General features: G+C 41.2%; 1 protein-coding gene across 20 annotated transcripts in view; it reads right to left on the reverse strand.

The window, feature by feature from the left end:
* LOC138437827 (killer cell lectin-like receptor subfamily F member 1) overlaps positions 1-20,258 on the reverse strand; it is a 95,858-nt gene that overhangs the window by 47,365 nt on the left and 28,235 nt on the right. The window contains exon 9 of one of the 20 annotated variants that reach the window (XR_011256156.1): positions 1,601-3,399. The exons of 17 other annotated variants lie outside the window; for them this stretch is intronic. The gene's annotated coding sequence lies outside the window, so the exon portion shown is untranslated. Of the gene's footprint in view, positions 1-1,600; positions 3,400-6,274; positions 6,935-20,258 lie in introns of those variants that run through there. 2 more of the 20 variants (XR_011256173.1, XR_011256176.1) reach the window with 2 other exon arrangements.

Consider the following 20,258-nt stretch of genomic DNA (forward strand, 5'->3'; position numbering starts at 1 on the left):
CAATGACTGGTCATGGTGAGTTTTCACATTATTTATTTTAAAAATATGAAAAGTGATGTAATTTAAGTGGCAAAACTACCCCCTCTATCATTTTATAATATACATCTCATCTGCAGTAGCAAGTACACTTCACTTAACATTAAGAGGAAGGTGGGTGGCAATGAAGAACTTGAGAAGCACTGATCTTTCCTTTCTTTTGGCATGTAACAAAATTCTTTATCCTGGAGGATTTTATACATTGATTCTTTCTAACAATATTTATTAAAAGAAAGAAGGAATACACATATAAAAACAAAGCTCATAAAATGTATACATGAAAAGTTCCAAATAAGTTTTAGGGCTTCCCTGGTGACTCAGTGGTAAAGAATCTGCCTGCCAATGCAGGAGATACGAGTTTGACCCCTAGGTGGAGAATAGCCCCTGGAGAAGGAAACGGAAACCCACTCTGGTATTCTTGCCTTGGGAAGTCCCATGGACACAGAAGCCTGGCGGACTACAGTCTATGAGGTGGCAAATAGTTGGACAAGACTGAGTGGCTAAATAACAAGAACAAAGTAAGTTTTATCAGCACTTTGAGAAGGGATAATAAGTATCTTAAAGGCAGATTAGAATGTGAGCAAATAAGGAGAAAGCCATTCCTGAGGATATGGAAGAGAGTTAAGGTCTGTGCTTGACTTTTCCAGGTATTTCCAGTTTGCTCAGCCCCTACGGTGTCCGCACTTCTCACCCATGCATTTGCCTTTTTTCTTTGGGAGATTATGTGTTTGCTTTTTTGTTTATCCTCAAGTATATAGACCCATGGTTAGGTTTGATTGCATTTAGGCTCTGAGGTTCTTGGCTGCTCGTAATTGTCCCAAGCCTCTCTTTCCCTCATACAGCTGTAAATGGGAGGGTTTTTTTTTTGTTGTTGTTGTTGTTGTTTTAATTATTGCTTCAGTAAGACCTTGGAACGGGAAACCCTGAGAATTAAATTGGAGAGCTAACATAATATTTTTATGATTCCCCATCCTGCCTCTGTAGGGAGAGTGCTCTGAAACTTATCCAATACATGTCAAATACCTGTAAAAGTATCACTGAGCTACAAATAGTTTGAATAGCACTTGAGAGGACCACAAAGAGAATATCTGTGACTATATGAGCCCAGAAGGCAAGAAATGGACTTGGAAAGAAAAGAGTTCTCTTAGTTTTCTCCTAAATTGCCTGTAGAATAGTGATTGCTGAGTTGATTGAATAAGTTTAAAGACAATATAGCAAACAATTTCAAAGTTAAAATAAGGAATAATTTCAAAATTATATGGGCTTCCCTGATGGCTCAGAGGGTAAAGAATCTGCCTACAGTGCCGGAGACTTAGGAGACTCAGGTTCGATCCCTGGGTCAGGAAGATCCCCTGGAGGATGGCAACTCACTGTCTGGAGAATCCCCAGGGACAGAGGAGCCTGGCAGGCTACAGCCCATAGGGTCACAATGACTTAGATATGACTGAAGCAAATGAGCATACTGCTGCTGCTAGGTCGCTTCAGTCGTGTCCGACTCTGTGCGACCCCATAGACGGCAGCCCACCCGGCTCTCCCGTCCCTGGGATTCTCCAGGCAAGAATACTGGAGTGGATTGCCATTTCCTTCTCCAATGCATGAAAGTGAAAGTGAAGTCGTGTCCGACTCCTAGCGATCCTGTTGACTGCAGCCTACCAGGCTCCTCCATCCATGGGACCTTCCCGGCAAGAGTACTGGAGTGGGTTGCCATTGCCTTCTCCAAAATGAGCATACACAAAATTATATAACCAGATGGATGTAATGGGATGATTCTGTGATAAAGTTAAGCTTATGATCTGTCCATTATTAAGTGTTTCTGGTCACTCTTTGTTTAACAAAAGATAAATTTGAAAGGAAATTGATAATATACAGGAGAAATGTGAAAAGTTTATATGCAAATCATTTTGAAAAAAGATGAACCTTACCTTATATAAGTAACTGCCTATAACTATTGTCCCTAAAGGATGCCAACAGGCTGAAAACAGCTTTCTTATGTAAGTTCATTTCAGTTGCTCAGTCGTGTCCAACTCTTTGAACCCATGGACCAGCATGCCAGGCCTCCCTGTCCATCACCAACTCCCGGAGTTTACGCAAACTCATGTCCATTGAGTCAGTGATGCCATCCAACCACCTCATCCTTTAGGTAAACTCCTTAATTTAAAAACAAACAAAAAAGTTTCAAGACTGATTTAAAACACAAATGCAGACCAATGGCAGATAAAGCAGATTTGAGCAGGAGAGCCCCGTAAGTGCTCCAGCGAGCTGCATTGTATGGATTACTGTCCCCAAGAAGGGCTTCCCAGATATTGCTAGTGGTAAAGAACCTGTCTGACAATGCAGGAGATGTAAGAGACATGGGTTCGATCCCTGGGTCGGGAAGATCCCCTGGAGGAGGGCATGGTAACCCACCCTAGTATTCCTGCCTGGAGAATCCCATGGACAGAAGAGCCATAGGGTCTCACAGAGTCAGGCACAACTGAAGCGACCTAGCATGCACAAGTGTCCCCCAAAAAGCCCTTGTAAACATGTGGTATGACTTTCACTAGAAGTCAAGGGTACTTCCCATGGGTTTGCGGTCAGCCAGAAAGGAGCACCAGCCAATGGGATAGTAACAAGTGACATAATTTGGTGAGCGGCTAGGATTAGTGTCTTGTACCTCTGACATCTCCAGGAGAAGTGCTTCTGGAGCAGCTGTTGCTGCCTCAACCTGCACAGGAGGATAACAAAGATAACAAGAGACAAGCTGCAGTATGAGGCAGAGCCGCAGGGTTGCCAGCTTCTGTGGGACAGTACTCAACCAATGCAGCGCAGGCTGGTAAGTGCTTAGGGTTTAGGGTGTGATTTATAATAGAGCACTAATGTGGCAATAGCTGAGTGGTGCTCCAGCAAAACATAAAGTTATAAGACAGCATGTAAAGTTTAGGAATAATTTGTGCTCCAGGTAAAGTCTTGATTGAAATAATCTAGCCATCAGTTTCCCCAATCTCTCTCTCTCTTTAATGCAAATACATGTGCACACAAACACAAAGTCTGCCCAGCTCCTGAAATAATTGTTTGGGGGATGCAAAATAATGTTCACACATTAAAAAGTTTAACATACAAAATTAGAGGGATCTCTATGCCTTACAATCCAACTTTGAAAAAATGCCAACCCATTACTGTTTGCTTGCCTCTCCAGGAGGTGACTTTGAAATCCAGGTTGCCATGATTTCATCCTCACTTCTGTCAAATAATATAACTTGGTGATCATTATCTGAGCAAAATTCTCACAGCATAGTACTTTTGTTGTTGTTGAACCTGAGGGAGGTGTGCTTTCTAAATCTGGAAGGAGAAGCTTAGCACATCAGCACATTCGTGGCAACACTCCTAAACAGAGAGAAGCAATAGAAGAGAGCAAAATGGTTAAATGATCAGAGCCAACCTCTGCCCCATACTATGCTCAGTTCAGTTCAGTCGCTCAGTCGTGTCCGACTCTTTGCGACCTCACGAATCGCAGCACACCAGGCCTCCATGTCCATCACCAACTCCCAGAGTCTTTTCCAGTGAATCAAATCTTCACATGAGGTGGCCAAAGTACTGGAGTTTCAGCTTTAGCATCATTCCTTCCAAAGAAATCCCAGGGCTGATCTCCTTCAGAACGGACTGATTGGATTTCCTTGCAGTCCAAGGGACTCTCAAGAGTCTTCTCCAACACCACAGTTCAAAAGCATCAATTCTTCAGCGTTCAGCTTTCTTCACAGTCCAACTCTCGCATCCATACATGACCACAAGAAAAACCATAGCGTGGACGAGACGGACCTTTCTTGGCAAAATAATGTCTCTGCTTTTGAATATGCTATCTAGGTTGGTCATAATTTTTCCTTCAAAGAGTAAGAGTCTTTTAATTTCATGGCTGCAGTCACCATCTACAGTGATTTTGGAGCCCCCCCACCCCCCAAAAAAATCTGACACTGTTTCCACTGTTTCCCCATCTATTTCCCATGAAGTGATGGGACTGGATGCCATGATCTTTGTTTTCTGAATGCTGAGCTTTAAGCCAACTTTTTTTCTCTCCTCTTTCACTTTCATCAAGAGACTTTTTAGTTCCTCTTCACTTTCTGCCACGAGGGTGGTGTCATCTGCATATCTGAGTTTATTGATATTTCTCCTGGCAATCTTGATTCCAGCTTGTGTTTCTTCCAGTCCAACGTTTCTCATGCTGTACCCTGCATAGAAGTTAAATAAGCAGGATGACAATATACAGCCTTGATGTACTCCTTTTCCTATTTGGAACCAGTCTGTTGTTCCATGGCCAGTTCTAACTGTTGCTTCCTGACCTGCATACAGATTTCTCAAGAGGCAGGTCAGGTGGTCTGGTATTCCCATCTCTCTCAGAATTTTCCACAGTTTATTGTGATCCACACAGTCAAAGGCTTTGACATAGTCAATAAAGCAGAAGTAGATGTTTTTCTGGAACTATCTTGCTTCTTCCATGATCCAGCAGATGTTGGCAATTTGATCTCTGGTTCCTCTGCCTTTTCTAAAACCAGCTTGAACATCAGGGAGTTCATGGTTCACGTATTGCTGAAGCCTGGCTTGGAGAATTTTGAGCATTACTTTACTAGCATGTGAGATGAGTGCAATTGTGTGGTAGTTTGAGCATTCTGTTGCATTTCCTTCTTTTGGGATTGGAATGAAAACTGACTTTTTCCAGTCCTATGGCCACTGCTGAGTTTTCCAAATTTGCTGGCATATTGAGTGCAGCACCTTCACAGCATCATCTTTCAGGATTTGAAAGAGCTCAACTGGAATTGGCTATGTTAGTTCAAGAAAACGTTTTAACCTCTCTGCTGCATTAAAGAAGTTATCTCATCTATAAATTAACAATAATAATAAGCTCTTATTTGATGTTATGGTGAGTTTAAATTACTTCATAAAAGTTAAAAGCTTAGACCTAGACTTACTGTCAAGGAAACACAATAAATATTAGATTTTTTTCCTGTTATTATTATTATTACTAAAGCAAAATCATGTTCTTTTCAAGAAGTCTGAATTGCTATTTTGTGGCTCAGCTGGTAAAAAAATCCACCTGTAATGTGGGAGACCTGGGTTTATCCCTGGGTTGGGAAGATCCCCTGGAGAAAGGAAAGGCTACCCACTCCAGTATTCTGGCCTGGAGAATTCTTTGGACTAAGTCCATGGTGTCGCAAAGAATCAGACACGACTGAGCAACTTTCAGTTTCACAACTTGCTATTTTGCCCTTAAAACTTTGGGGCTTGGATCTGCAGCTGGGATCCATAATCAGTTCAGTCGCTCAGTCATGTCCCACTCTTTGTGACCCCACGGACTGCAGCACACCAGGCCTCCCCATCCATCACCAAATCCCGGAGTTTACTCTAACTCATATCCATTGAGTTGGTGATGCCACCCAACCATCTCCTCCTCTGTTGTCCCTTTCTCCTCCTGCCTTCAATCTTTTCCAGCATCAGGGTCTTTTCAAATGAGTCAGCTCCTTGCAACAGGTGGCCAAAGTGTCGGAGTTTCAGCTTCAGCATCCTTCCAATGAATATTCAGGACTTATTTACTTTAGGATGGACAGGTTGGATCTCCTTGCAGTCCACGGGACTCTCAAGAGTCTTCTCCAATACCACAGTTCAAAAGCATCAATTCTTCGGTGCTCAGCTTTATAGTTCAACTCTCACATCCATACATGACTACTGGAAAAACCATAGCTTTGACTACATGGGCCTTTGTTGGCAAAGTAATGTCTCTGCTTTTTAAGATGCTATAGTGGTCAAATTAACTAAAAGTATGTGAAGGTCAGGGTCATGGTATGAAGGCGTAACCTGCTGGCTTCATAAACCAGTGAACCTCACTTCCTTCACACTGAATCCAGCCATTGGAAGAATTATTTCAGCTGCCAGCCCTCTCTAGTAGCTTCTCAAGCTGCGCTGATAATGATTTGTGGATAGAATGTGCTAAAAAGGAAGCAGTTGATTCTGAGGAACTTTTATAATAATTTATACACTACCGTCATGAAGATATATATATATATATATATATATATATATATATATATATATATATATATATAGTACAGTTCTTCTGTGTATTCTTGCCACCTCTTCTTAATATCTGCTTCTGTTAGGTCCATACCATTCCTGTCCTTTATCAAGCCCACCTTTGCATGAAATGTTCCCTTGGTATCTCTAATTTTCTTGAAGAGATCTCTAATCTTTCACATTCTGTTCTTTTCCTCTATTTCTTTGCATTGATTGCTGTGGAAGGCTTTCTTATCTCGTCTTGCTATTCTTTGGAACTCTGCATTCAGATGTTTATATCTTTCTTTTTCTCCTTTGCTTTTTGCCTCTCTCCTTTTCACAGCTATGTGTAAGGCCTCCCCAGACAGCCATTTTGCTTTTTTGCATTTCTTTTCCATGGGGATGGTCTTGATCCCTGTCTCCTGTACAATGTCATGAACCTCATTCCATAGTTCATCAGGCACTCTATCTATCAGATCTAGGCCCTTAAATCTATTTCTCACTTCCCCTGTGTAATCATAAGGGATTTGATTTAGGTCATACCTGAATGGTCTAGCAGTTTTCCATACTTTCTTCAATTTCAGTCTGAATTTGGTAATAAGGAGTTCCTGATCTGAGCCACAGTCAGCTCCTGGTCTTGTTTTTGTTGACTGTATAGAGCTGTTCCATCTTGGCTGCAGAGAATATAATCAATCTGATTTCGGTCTTGACCATGTGTAGAGTCTTCTCTTGTGTTGTTGGAAGAGGGTGTTTGCTATGACCAGTGCATTTTTTTGGGAAAACTCTATTAGTCTTTGCCCTGCTTCGTTCCTCATTTCAAGGCCAAATTTGCCTGTTACTCCAGGTGTTTCTTGACTTCCTACTTTTGCATTCCAGGCCCCTATAATGAAAAGGACATATTTTTTGGGTGTTAGTTCTAAAAGGTCTTGTAGGTCTTCATAACACCATTCAACTTCAGCTTCTTCAGCATTACTGGTTGGGGCATAGACTTGGGTAACTGTGATATTGAATGGTTTGCCTTGGAGACGAACAGAGATCATTCTGTCATTTTTGAGACTGCATCCAAGTACTGCATTTCGGACTCTTTTGTTGACCATGATGGCTACTACATTTCTTCTGAAATGGAGGAATATCAATAACCTCAGATATGCAGATGACACCACTCTTATGGCAGAAAGTGAAGAGGAACTAAAAAGCCTCTTGATGAAAGTGAAAGAGAAGAGTGAAAAAGTTGGCTTAAAACTCAACATTCAGAAAACGAAGATCATGACATCCGGTCCCATCACTTCATGGGAAATAGATGGGGAAACAGTGGAAAAAGTGTCAGATTTTATTTTGGGGGGCTCCAAAATCACTGCAGATGGTGACTGCAGCCATGAAATTGAAAGACGCTTACTCCTTGGAAGAAAAGTTATGACCAACCGAGATAGTATATTCAAAAGCAGAGACATTACTTTGCCGACTAAGGTCAGTCTAGTCAAGGCTATGGTTTTTCCTGTGGTTATGTATGGATGTGAGAGTTGGACTGTGAAGAACGCTGAGCGCCGAAGAATTGATGCTTTTGAACTGTGGTGCTGGAGAAGACTCTTAAGAGTCCCTTAGACTGCAAGGAGATCCAACCAATCCATTCTGAAGGAGATCAGCCCTGGGATTTCTTTGGAAGGAATGATGCTAAAGCTGAAACTCCAGTACTTTGGCCACCTCATGCGAAGAGTTGACTCATTGGAAAAGACTCTGATTCTGGGAGGGATTAGGGGCAGAAGGAGAAGGGGACGACCGAGGATGACATGGCTCGATGGCATCACGGACTCGATGGATGTGAGTCTGAGTGAACTCTGGGAGTTGGTGATGAACAGGGCGCCCTGGCGTGCTGCAGTTCATGGGGTCGCAAAGTGTCGGACACGACTGAGTGAACTGAACTGAAACACTACCGTTGTATTCTCATTTGAGATTTCCCTAACATGATATTCTCATCTTAGATTGCCTTAACTTGCATTCTCATTTGAGATTGTCCTCCATCAGATTACTGAAGCAAGTTCAGATACTAGCTGGAATCTTGAATCCTGTTCACTCCAGCCTGTGTGTGTGTGTGTGTGTGTGTGTGTGTGTGTGTGTGTGTGTGTGTATGTCTTACTCAGAAAGAAACATGAATGACCACGAAAGGCTGACTAGTGTAGGAGATTTCCAATCTTCAGGTAAGAAGCACAGGTGTGACAGGCGCTATGCTCTATTTGTGAAATAAACAAATTTACAGTTTGTGAGTTTCTGCTTTCAATTCTGAATCCTAACCCTCCAGAGGGAGTCAGCATTTCATTTCTCCTACCTGTGCCAAATTTTTTCCAGCTGTGTATCTAAGGGAGATTATAAACACTATAAACACACACATACTGTGAATTAAAGATACCTGATTTTTATATTATTTTAACAGCTTTATTGAGAGAAAACTGACATTACATTAAAATGCACATAAAGTGTACAACCCGATAGATTTTGATGTACATGACAATATCCAAGAAACCGTAAATGCATTCAAGATACTGAAATATTTATTAACACCAAAAATTTTCTCATTTCCCGTTATTATATTTTTCTCTTGCTAGTTTCAGCATGCATTCCTTGAAAGAATCACACATCAAATTTCTGACACTATAGATAGATTTGCATTTTATGGAATTTTATATAGATGGAATCACACAGTATATACTCATTTCAGTTTGGCTTGTTTTGTTCAGTATAACTATTATAAAATTCACCCATGTCATTGTTTGTATCAGTAGTTCATTTCTTTTTTGTTGCTGACTAGTGTTCCCCATATAGATAAAACACTATTTATTTATTCAGCCACAGTTTGGGGTTATTAAAATTAAGCTTCTATAAAAATTTAGGTACCTATCTCTGTATGGACATACTCTTCCATTTCTCTTGGGGGAGTACCTATGTGCAGAAATAATGGATCATATCCTAGGTATATATTTATCTTTTCAAGAGATTTTTACAGTGCCTTCCAAAATGGTCTTGCTGTTTTCACCAACAATGAATGAGAGAGTTCCAGTTCTTCTATATTCTCACTAATACTTGGCTATGGTCAGACATTTTAACTTTAATTATTCTAATAGATATGTAGTAGTTTCTGAATCTAGCTTTAATTTGCACTTTCTTTATGACTAATAATGCTGAGCATCTTTTTATGTGGTAATTTGCCATCTATATATTTCATCTATATATTTCTTATTTCATGAAATGTCTGTTACACCTTGTTTGTATTTTTGTTATGTTGTGTGTTTTCTTAAGTACCAAGTTCTTTATATATTCTGGACCCAAGACCTTTATCAGACTTTGAATTTGAAAATATTTCTTCCAGTCTCTGATTTGACTTTTCATTTTGTTAAAACTGTTTTTTGAGGAGCAGAATTTTACTACAAGTCCAATTTATTTATTATTTTTTGACATCATGTTTTTTGGTTCGATTGAATCTTTCTCTAGTCCAAAATAACAACAACAACAACAAAAATTCCTGTTTTCTCTGAAACTTTTTATAGCTTCAGCTTTTACATTTATTTATATGATCCTTTTTGAATTAGTTTTTACATATGGGAGGTGGTACGAATTAAAAAGTCTTTTGTTGTATGTGGATATCCAATATTTCCAGTACTTTTTATCAAAATGACTATCCTCCTTTGCATCTTTGCCAAAAATTTGGTGTCTGCACACGTGTGGGTATATTTCTGCTGCTGCTCCTGCTATATTGACAACTGTAGTTTTTATCATAAGTCTTTAAGCCAGGTAATACTTGTGCTCAAATTTAGTTCTCTTTCAAACATGGTTATTCTAGTTCTTTTTACATTTCAATAGGAATTTTAACAACAGCTTACCTACTTCTACTCAAAAAAAAAAAAAAAAAAAACCACGCTGAGAACTTTGTGTATGATTGTGATAATGTATAGATTAGTTTGAGCAGATTGACATCATAACATTACTGTGTGTTCTGAATCATGAAGACAATATCTTTCCATTTATTTATGTCTTCAGTTTCTTTCAGTAATGTTTTGTATCTTTAATGTACAAGTTTTATATGTCTTCTGTCAGACATAAATCCATAAGCATTCAATATTTTATGCTATTGTAAATGGTAAGCTATATTTTAATATCCTATTGATAAATGCTAGTATATAGAAATGTGGTTGCTTTGTATACATTAATCTCAAATTCTAAGTAATAAAGAACTGAATAATTTTTCTATAGGAGATGTTATCTGTTCCAATCTTATTATAGAATCACAAGAACACTCAAAAGAAAATAAAAAGAAATTTTGATCTCTAAAATGATCACAGACATCATCTTTCTGGTGATCCTAATAATTACACTGGCCACAATTTTAGCAGGTCATGGTCCATTTCCCAAATATGTTCATATTAACTCTCCTCTAAAATGTTTCATAGTACTTGTGCCTTCCACACTTTAGCTCAGAATTAAGGGTAATTTCAGACATCTTACATGAAATAATCCTATGTTTCCTCCTATATAACATGAGAATAACTTTGTTGTTGTTATTTTTTAGTCCCTAAGTAATGTCTGACTCTTTGCAACCCCATGGACTGTAGCATGCCAGGTTCCTCTGTCCTTCACTATCTGCCCAGTTCAGTTCAGTTCAGTCGTGCAGTCATGACCGACTCTTTGCGACCCCATGAATCGCAGCACTCCAGGCCTCCCTGTCCATCAGCAACTCCCAGAGTTCACTCAGACTCACGTTCATAGAGTCCGTGATGCCATCGAGCCATGTCATCCTCGGTCGTCCCCTTCTCCTCCTGCCCCCAATCCCTCCCAACATCAGAGTCTTTTCCAGTGAGTCAACTCTTCGCATGAGGTGGCCAAAGTACTGGAGTTTCAGCTTTAGCATCATTCCTTCCAAAGAAATCCCAGGGCTGATCTCCTTCAGAATGGATTGGTTGGATCTCCTTGCAGTCCAAGGGATTCTCAAGAGTCTTCTCCAACACCACAGTTCAAAAGCATCAATTCTTCAGTGTTCAGCCTTCTTCACAGTCCAACTCTCACATCCATACATGACCACAGGAAAAACCATAGCCTTGACTAGACGGACCTTAGTCAGCAAAGTAATGTCCCTGCTTTTGAATATACTATCTAAGTTGGTCATAACTTTCCTTCCAAGGAGTAAACGTCTTTTAATTTCATGGCTGCAATCACCATCTGCAGTGGTTTTGGAGCCCCCCAAAATAAAATCTGACACTGTTTCCACTGTTTCCCCATCTATTTTCCATGGAGTGATGGGACCGGATGCCATGATCTTTGTTTTCTGAATGTTGAGCTTTAAGCCAACTTTTTCACTCTCCTCTTTCACTTTCATCAAGAGGCTTTTTAGTTCCTCTTCACTTTCTGCCATAAGAGTGGTGTCATCTGCATATCTGAGGTTATTGATATTTCTCCCGGCAATCTTCATTCCAGCTTGTTTCTTCCAGTCCAGCGTTTCTTATGACGTACTCTGCATAGAAGTTAAATAAGCAGGGTGACAATATACAGCCTTGATGTACTCCTTTTCCTATTTGGAACCAGTCTGTTGTTCCATGGCCAGTTCTAACTGTCGCTTCCTGACCTGCATACAGATTTCTCAAGAGGCAGGTCAGGTGGTCTGGTATTCCCATCTCTCTCAGAATTTTCCACAGTTTATTGTGATCCACACAGTCAAAGGCTTTGGCATAGTCAATAAAGCAGAAATAGATGTTTTTCTGGAACTCTCTTGCTTTTTCCATGATCCAGCAGATGTTGGCAATTTGATCTCTGGTTCCTCTGCCTTTTCTAAAACCAGCTTGAACATCAGGGAGTTCAAGGTTCACGTATTGCTGAAGCCTGGCTTGGAGAATTTTGAGCATTACTTTACTAGCATGTGAGATGAGTGCAGTTCTGCGGTAGTTTGAGCATTCTTTGGCACTGTTTGCTCAAATTCATGTCCATTGAGTTGGTGATGCTATCTGATCGCCTCATCCTCTGCCACCCCCTCTCCTTTTGCCTTCAGTCTTTCCTGGCATCAGAGTCCTTTTCAATGAGTCAGCTCTTCACATCAGGTGGTCAAAGTATTGGAGCTTCAGCAACAGTCCTTCCAATTGATATTCAGGTTTGATGTCCTTTCGGATTGACTGGTTTGACTTCCTTGCAATCCAAGGGACTCTCAAGAGTCTTCTCCAGCACCACAATTTGAAACATCAGTTCTTTGGTGCTCAGTCTTTTCAATGGTCCAACTCTTACATCCTTACATGACTAGTGAAAAACCATAGCTTTGACTATACAGACCTTTGTAGACACCACTTGGCAAAGTGATGTCTCTGCTTTTTAATATGCTTTTTTTATACACTTTTAATATGCTTTTAAAAATATGCATCTAATATAATGGCCATACTAAATAATGTGTATTCCTGAATATTTGTTGTTGAGAGAATGAGTATCTATTAGGTTGTTATATGGAGGAGATGCCTGATGAGAGGCCTGGGTTGGACATATCAGTTTGCTAATATCAGTACATATATAATAGTTAAGTTCATGAAAATGAGAGTGACTTCCTCGAAAGAAATATCACTTGAGAAGTACATCAAGCCCCAGTTTGAGCAATAACAGCATCTACTTAAAGGGCATTCATCAAATTTTCTTTCAACCTAGCAAAATAGGAGTATAGATATTTAGGCATGATGAAGTCTAATACCTTCAGACAGAAGGCTAACCTGGTGAATTTTATTCAAATGAACAACTGTTTGAAATTAAGGGATTTCCACCCCTTCAGTACTTAATATATTATTCAATCATTTTTATTTGAAAAATAAAAATCTTCCACTGAACACATATCATGCCTGGAAGGCTGGATTGGTTTCCTAGGAAAGTGCTTCTGTTTTTCTGAAAACACAACCACCTGGGAAGCAAGCCAGAACTTCGGTGCCTCTCATGCTGCAGCTCTTGCTGTATTCAACACCACGAAAGAACTGGTAAGCCAATGCTTTTGAACCATAATTATATATTCAGAGCTTATAGCTGGTGTGGAGAATAAGAATGGTCCAGAAAAGACCCTCTGATAAGCAGAGAGGGGAGTCCTGCTTTCATATTTACTCAAACCGTAGAAAGAGTTCATATCAAGTCAGATCTCATTCATGTCACAGGTCACCTCAGATGACCCCTCATGGTAAGTTATCAGGCAACATTTAGGAGATGACTTTCCCTTCCTATTTAGAAACAAGTTACACTCTGAGGCATTTTCCCTTGGCCCCATGTAAAGCAATTTAAATACTACTGCCCATGAGAAAGACCACAGCTGTTCTTCAAAGAAGTTCAACCACATAAGCACCTAGGCTGTATCTTTCAAGGGCTTCCTTAGTGGCTCAGTGGTAAAGAATGTGCCTGCCAATGTGGGAGACATAGGTTCAATGCCTGGGTTGGAAAGACCCCCTGGAGAAGGAAGTGGCAACTCACTCCAGTATTCTTGCCTGGGAAATCCCATGGATAGAGGAGCTGGAGGGCAACAGACTATGGGGATCACAAAGAGTTGGAAACCAATTAGTGACTAAATAACAATAGGAACAACAGCATTTTCAAAAGGATTTATAGCAATGAAACTCAGAAAAACTAAACCATTTTCACAATTCAGCATTGAAAAGTTATAATAAAATTCTCAGTATGAACTGATATTAATCTACCTGTTTTATATCAAATAAAAGTTGCCTTTTGTGGGACTATATGAAAGCAATGATAAGCAGAATCATAACAGTTTGTCAGAGATGCTGGAGAGAATTAGTACATGAGTTGTTATAGCCAAGATGATCTAGGAATTCTGGGGTACAAAAAAGCCTAAAGTAGAAAAATTCAAAAGTGTACTATATGAAATGCCTTGAAACAGAAACAGTAGAGATGTAGAATTTCGGAGGTGATAAGCGATAGAATGGTAAAGACCTTAAGGAGCATAGGGACATATTTAACATTTGCTGACAATTTGCTCTACTAGGAATAGACAGAAGAGGAATTGACCCACATTAACATTAATTTTGTAGAAAATTCTGGTAAAAATATTTAAATGAATACATTAGAATGGTGGGAAAATCCAAAGTTATACATTATATTCCATAGAATAATAAATTATGAAATTAAAGCAGGGGGGAAATGAGAAATATCAGATGGATATGGAAACAGAACAAAAGCTTTGTTATTTATTTGTTAAATTAATGGACTGAGCATAAGAGAAAAAGAGTAGAACAAAATAATAAGTGAGGATATACAGGAGGAAAACTGGTTCTCTGAATAGACAAGATTGATTACAGAAAAGCAGAAAAGACTACTCAGCCTAAGAAATAAAATTACAAACTATGGAGATGTAAAAAAATTATGGCACCCAGTTAGAAGGCCTTGAAGAAAAGAATAATTGTCCAAACAGTTAAAGAATTCTTTAGACATAGACAATCTAACAATTAGAATATATATATAGTTTTTTTAAGAATTCAGTGGTAATCATGAAAGAATAAAAAATGTTTTAAAAAGGTATTGAAATAAAGACATAAAAAATACCAATCCAACAGAATTTAGTAAAAAATAAATATGAAAAATAAATAAAACACAACATTGATAAATCCAAATATAACACAAATCATGACAAAATGTAAATATTTTTAATTTATCTCTTAAAAGACAAAAATTTTCAGATTGGCTTTAAAAAACACCACCACAGTTCAAACACATCAATTCTTCGGCGCTCAGCCTTCTTCACAGTCCAACTCTCACATCCATACATGACCACAGGAAAAACCATAGCCTTGACTAGACGGAACTTAGCTGGCAAAGTAATGTCTCTTAGAAAGTTAATAAGAGAGAAAGCTACCCAATGCAATTTGCTACAAAAGCTGTTACAAAAGTAACATAACTTGTGAATTGAGTCATGAACCAGAGAAAGGCAAAGTCACCCTGAAATCATTCCCAAATATGAAAGTCTGTGTTTTTCGCAGGCAGCAGCAGCGGCCAGTGCACTAAGCACAGGCGCAGGTGGCGGCCAGCGCACCAAGTGCAGGTGCAAGCGGCGGCGGTGGCGGGGCGCACCAAGCGCAGGCGCAGGCGGCGGCCAGCGCACCAAGCACAGGCGCAGACAGTGGCCGGCGGACTAAGCGCATGAACAGGCAGAGGCGTGTGGCGCTCAGCGCACTAAGCGCATGTGCAGGTGGCGGCACACTAAGCTCAGGTGGCGGCGTGCGGTGGCCGGCGCACTAAGCGAAGGCGGCGGTGGCAGCCGGCGCACTAAGTGCAGGCGCAGGCGGCGGTGGCTGCCAGGGCACCAAGCCCAGGCGCAGGCGGCGGCTGGCGGACTAAGCGCATGAGCAGGCGGCGGCATGCGGCGGCCGGTGCACTAAGCTCAGGCGGCAGTAGTGGCGCAGGCTGCAGCGGCGGCCAGTGCACTAAGCTCAGGCGCAGGTGGCGGTGGCGGCCGGCACACTAGGCACAGCCGAGAGCTACCCCACTTCCGAGGTCAGGGGCAGCGGCCTAGAGTGCCAGGCTATGACGGCACAGGAATGGCCGAGAGGAGCTACCCTGCGTCCAAGGTCAGGGGCGATGGCTGGGAGGAGATAACTTGCGTCCGAGGTCACGGGTGATGGCCGGGAGGAGATACCCCGTCCGAAACAAGGTTAGGCGGCCAGGAGGAGTCAACCCGCTTCCGATGTCAGGGGCGACAGCTGGGAGGAGCCACCCCGTCCCGAGGCCAGGGCGGTGACTGGGAGGAGGAACCCCACACCAAAGGCCAGGGGCAGCAGCTGGGAGGAGCAACCCCACATCCAAGGAGTGGTGGCTGTGCGGGCGCAGGAGGGCCTAGAGGATCCATCTCATGTTGAAGGTCAGCAAGGGCGGCAGGAGGAGATTCCCTTCATCCAAGGTAAGGAGCAGTGGCTGTGCTTTGCTGGAGCAGCCGTGAAGGGATACCCCACACCCAAGGTAAGAGAAACCCAGGTAAGATGGTAGGTGTTGCAACAAGGCATGAGAGGGCAGACACACTGAAACCATACTCACAGAAATTGAGTCAATCTAATTACACTAGGACCATAGCCTTATCTAACTGAATGAAACTAAGTCATGCCCACGGGGCAACCCAAGACGGGCAGGTCATGGTGGAGAGGTCTGACAGAATGTGGTCCACTGGAGAAGGGAATGGCAAACCACTTCAGTATTCTTGCCTTGAGAACCCCATGAACAGTATGAAAAGCAAAATAATAGGATACTGAAAGAGGTACTCCCCAGGTCAGTAGGTGCCCAGTATGCTACTGGAGGTCAGTGGAGAAATAATTCCAGAAAGAGTGAAGTGATGGAGCCAAAGCAAAAACAATACACACCTTAGAAGCAAAGTCGATGCTCTAAAGAGCAATATTGCATAGGAACTTGGAATGTCAGGTCCATGAATCAAGGCAAATTGAAAGTGGTCAAACAGGAGATGGCAAGAATGAACGTTGACATTCTAGGAATCAGTGAACTAAAATGGACTGGAACGGGCAAATTTACCTCAGATGACCATTATATCTATTACTATGGGCGGAAAACCCTTAGAAGAAACGGAGTAGCCATAGTAGTCAACAAAAGAGTTCAAAATGCAATACTTGGATGCAATCTCAAAAACGACAGAATGATCTCTGTTCCTTTCCAAGGCAAACCATTCAATATCAGAGTAATCCAAGTCTATGCCCCAACCAGTAATGCTGAAGAAGCTGAAGTTGAACGGTTCTATGAAGACCTACAAGACCGTGTAGAACTAACGCCCCCAAAAGATGTTCTTTTCATTATAAGGGACTGGAATACAAAAGTAGGAAGTCAAGAAACACCTGGAGTAACAGGAAAATTTGGCCTTGGAATATGGAATGAAGCACGGCAAAGACTAATAGAGCTTTGCCAAGAAAATGCACTGGTCATAGCAAACACCCTCTTCCAACAACACGAGAGAAGACTCTACACATGGACATCACCAGATGGTCAACACCGAAATCAGATTGATTCTATTCTCAGCAGCCAAAGATGGAGCAGCTCTATACAGTCAATAAAAACAAGACCAGGAGCTGACTGTGGCTCAGATCAGGAACTCCTTATTACCAAATTCAGACTGAAATTGAAGAAAGTAGGGAAAACCGCTAGACCATTCAGGTATGACATAAATCAAATCCCTTATGATTATACAGTGGAAGTGAGAAATAGATTTAAGGGCCTAGATCTGATAGACAGAGTGCCTGATGAACTATGGGTGGAGGTTCATGACATTGTGCAGGAGACAGGGATCAAGACCATCCCCATGGAAAAGAAATGCAAAAAAGCAACATGGCTGTCCGGGGAAGCCTTACAAATAGCTGTGAAAAGAAGAGAAGTGCAAAGCAAAGGAGGAAAGGAAAGATATAAGCATCTGAATGCAGAGTTCCAAAGAATAGCAAGAAGAGATAAGAAAGCCTTCTTCAGCAAAAAAATAGAGGAAAACAACAGAATGGCAAAGACTAGAGATCTCTTCAAGAAAATTAGAGATACCAAGGGAACCTTTCATGCAAAGGTGGGCTCAACAAAGGACAGAAATGGTATGTACCTAACAGAAGCAGAAGATATTAAGAAGAGATGGCAAGAATACACAGAAGAACTGTACAGAAAGGATCTTCACGACCCAGATAATCACGATAGTGTGATCACTCATCTAGAGCCAGACATTCTGGAATGTGAAGTCAAGTGGGCCTTAGAAAGCATCACTACGAACAAATCTAGTGAAGGTGATGGAATTCCAATAGAGCTATTTCAAATCCTGAAAGATGTTGCTGTGAAAGTGCTGCACTCAGTATGCCAGCAAACTTGGAAAACTCAGCAGTGGCCACAGGACTGGAAAAGTTCAGTTTTCATTCCAATCCCAAAGAAAGGCAATGCCAAAGAAGGCTCAAACTACCACAAATTGCACTCATCTCACACGCTAGTAAAGTAATGCTCAAAATTCTCCAAGCCAGGCTTCAGCAATACGTGAACCATGAACTCCCTGATGTTCAAGCTGGTTTTAGAAAAGGCAGAGGAACCAGAGATCAAATTGCCAACATCTGCTGGATCAGGGAAAAAGCAAGAGAGTTCCAGAAAAACATCTATTTCTGCTTTATTGACTATGCCAAAGCCTTTGACTGTGTGGATCACAATAAACTGTGGAAAATTCTGAAAGAGATGGGAATACCAGACCACCTGACCTGCGTCTTGAATCTGTATGCAGGTCAGGAAGCAACAGTTAGAACTGGACATGGAACAACACACTGGTTCCGAATAGGAAAAGGAGTACATCAAGGCTGTATATTGTCACCCTGCTTATTTAACTTCTGTGCAGAGTACATCATGAGAAACGTTAGACTGGAAGAAACACAAGCTGGAATCAAGATTGCTGGGAGAAATATCAGTCACCTCGGATATGCAGATGACACCACCCTTATGGCAGAAAGTGAAGAGGAACTAAAAAGCCTCTTGATGAAAGTGAAAGAGGAGAGTGAAAAAGTTGGCTTAAAGCTCAACATTCAGAAAACAAAGATCATGGCATCCAGTCCCATCACTTCATGGGAAATAGATGGGGAAACAGTAGAAACAGTGTCAGACTTTATTTTGGGGGGCTCCAAAATTACCGTAGATGGTGACTGCAGCCATGAAATTAAAAGACACTTACTGCTTGGAAGAAAAGTTATGACCAACCTAGATAGCATATTCAAAAGCAGAGACATGATTTTGCCCACTAAGCTCCATCTAGTCAAGGCGATGGTCTTTCCAGAAGTCATGTACGGATATGAGAGTTGGACTGTGAAGAAGGCTGAACACTGAAGAATTGATGCTTTTGAACTGTGGTGTTGGAGAAGACGCTTGAGAGTCCCTTGGACTGCAAAGTGATCCAACTAGTCCATTCTGAAGGAGATCAACCCTGGGATTTCTTTGGAAGTTATGATGCTAAAGCTGAAACTCCAGTACTTTGGCCACCTCATGCGAAGGGTTGACTCATTGGAAAAGACTCTGATCCTGGGAGGGATTGGGGGAAGGAAGAGAAGGGGACGACCTAGAATGGGATGGCTGGATAGCATCACTGACGTGATGGACGTGAGTCTGAGTGAACTCTGGGAGTTGCTGATGGACAGAGAGGCCTGGCGTGCTGCGATTTTGGGGTCGCAAAGAGTCAGACACGATTGAGCGACTGAACTGACCTGAACTGAACTGATAATGACTTAGACCGCAAATTTCAGGAGAAGACAGCATTTGCTATTTATTCTATAAATATTCTTTATTAAAGAATTTCCTGAGGAGATATTCTGACCATTTTCAATATTGGATTGTTTGAGGCGAAAACCAGAGCAGACTTGGAAGTGGATCGATGGAATGCTATACAATCAGGATTGGTAAGTCCTGAGTATATAACTGACACACCTGAAACTGGGGCTTAGAACCTTTCCCATCATGGAGAGATTTGAGTTATAATCCATACACACCGTTCTCCTAGAAGTTTCCCTTTGATGGAGAAAAAATGAGCCCCGGAAACAAAATGGCAACACAAGATATTATACAAATTATTTAATGCCTATAATATTCCAAACAATGCTTCATATAATCATTGTACCATCCAATCTGTACAGAAACTGTGAGAGGTGTAATATGTATTGTTCCATAATAATACAGGTGAAAAAAAAATTAGTTTTCAAAGATGTTAAATAATTAGAATATTATGCAAAGTTTAAAATATACTTGGCAATAGATCATTCCCTTCTTCATCATATAGATTATTGATATTTTGAGTGTCTAAGGGCTTCCTTGGTAGCTCAGCTGGTAAAGAATCCACCTGCAATGCAGGAGACCCCAGTTCGATTAGTGGGTTGGGAAGATCACCTAGAGAAGAGATAGGCTATCCACTCCAGTATTCTCGGTCTTCCTTTGTGGCTCAGAAGGCAAAGAATCTGCCTACAAGTGTGGAAGAGCTGGGTTTGATTCCTGGGTTGGGAAGATCCCCTGGAGAAGGGAATGGCTACCCACTCCAGTATTTTGGTCAGGAGAATTCCGTGGACCATACAGTTTATAAAGCTATGTTTTAGGACAGGCAAACCATATGAATTCAGTTTGCTTTATATTCAAATAATATGATGTTGGGTTAGAATAAGATCTGAGAGCAGACGATAATTTTCTTCAGTATCCACTCATTCTGTGGCCCC

Source organism: Ovis canadensis, chromosome 3 (assembly GCF_042477335.2).
Source record: "Ovis canadensis isolate MfBH-ARS-UI-01 breed Bighorn chromosome 3, ARS-UI_OviCan_v2, whole genome shotgun sequence".
Lineage (NCBI taxonomy): Eukaryota > Metazoa > Chordata > Mammalia > Artiodactyla > Bovidae > Ovis > Ovis canadensis.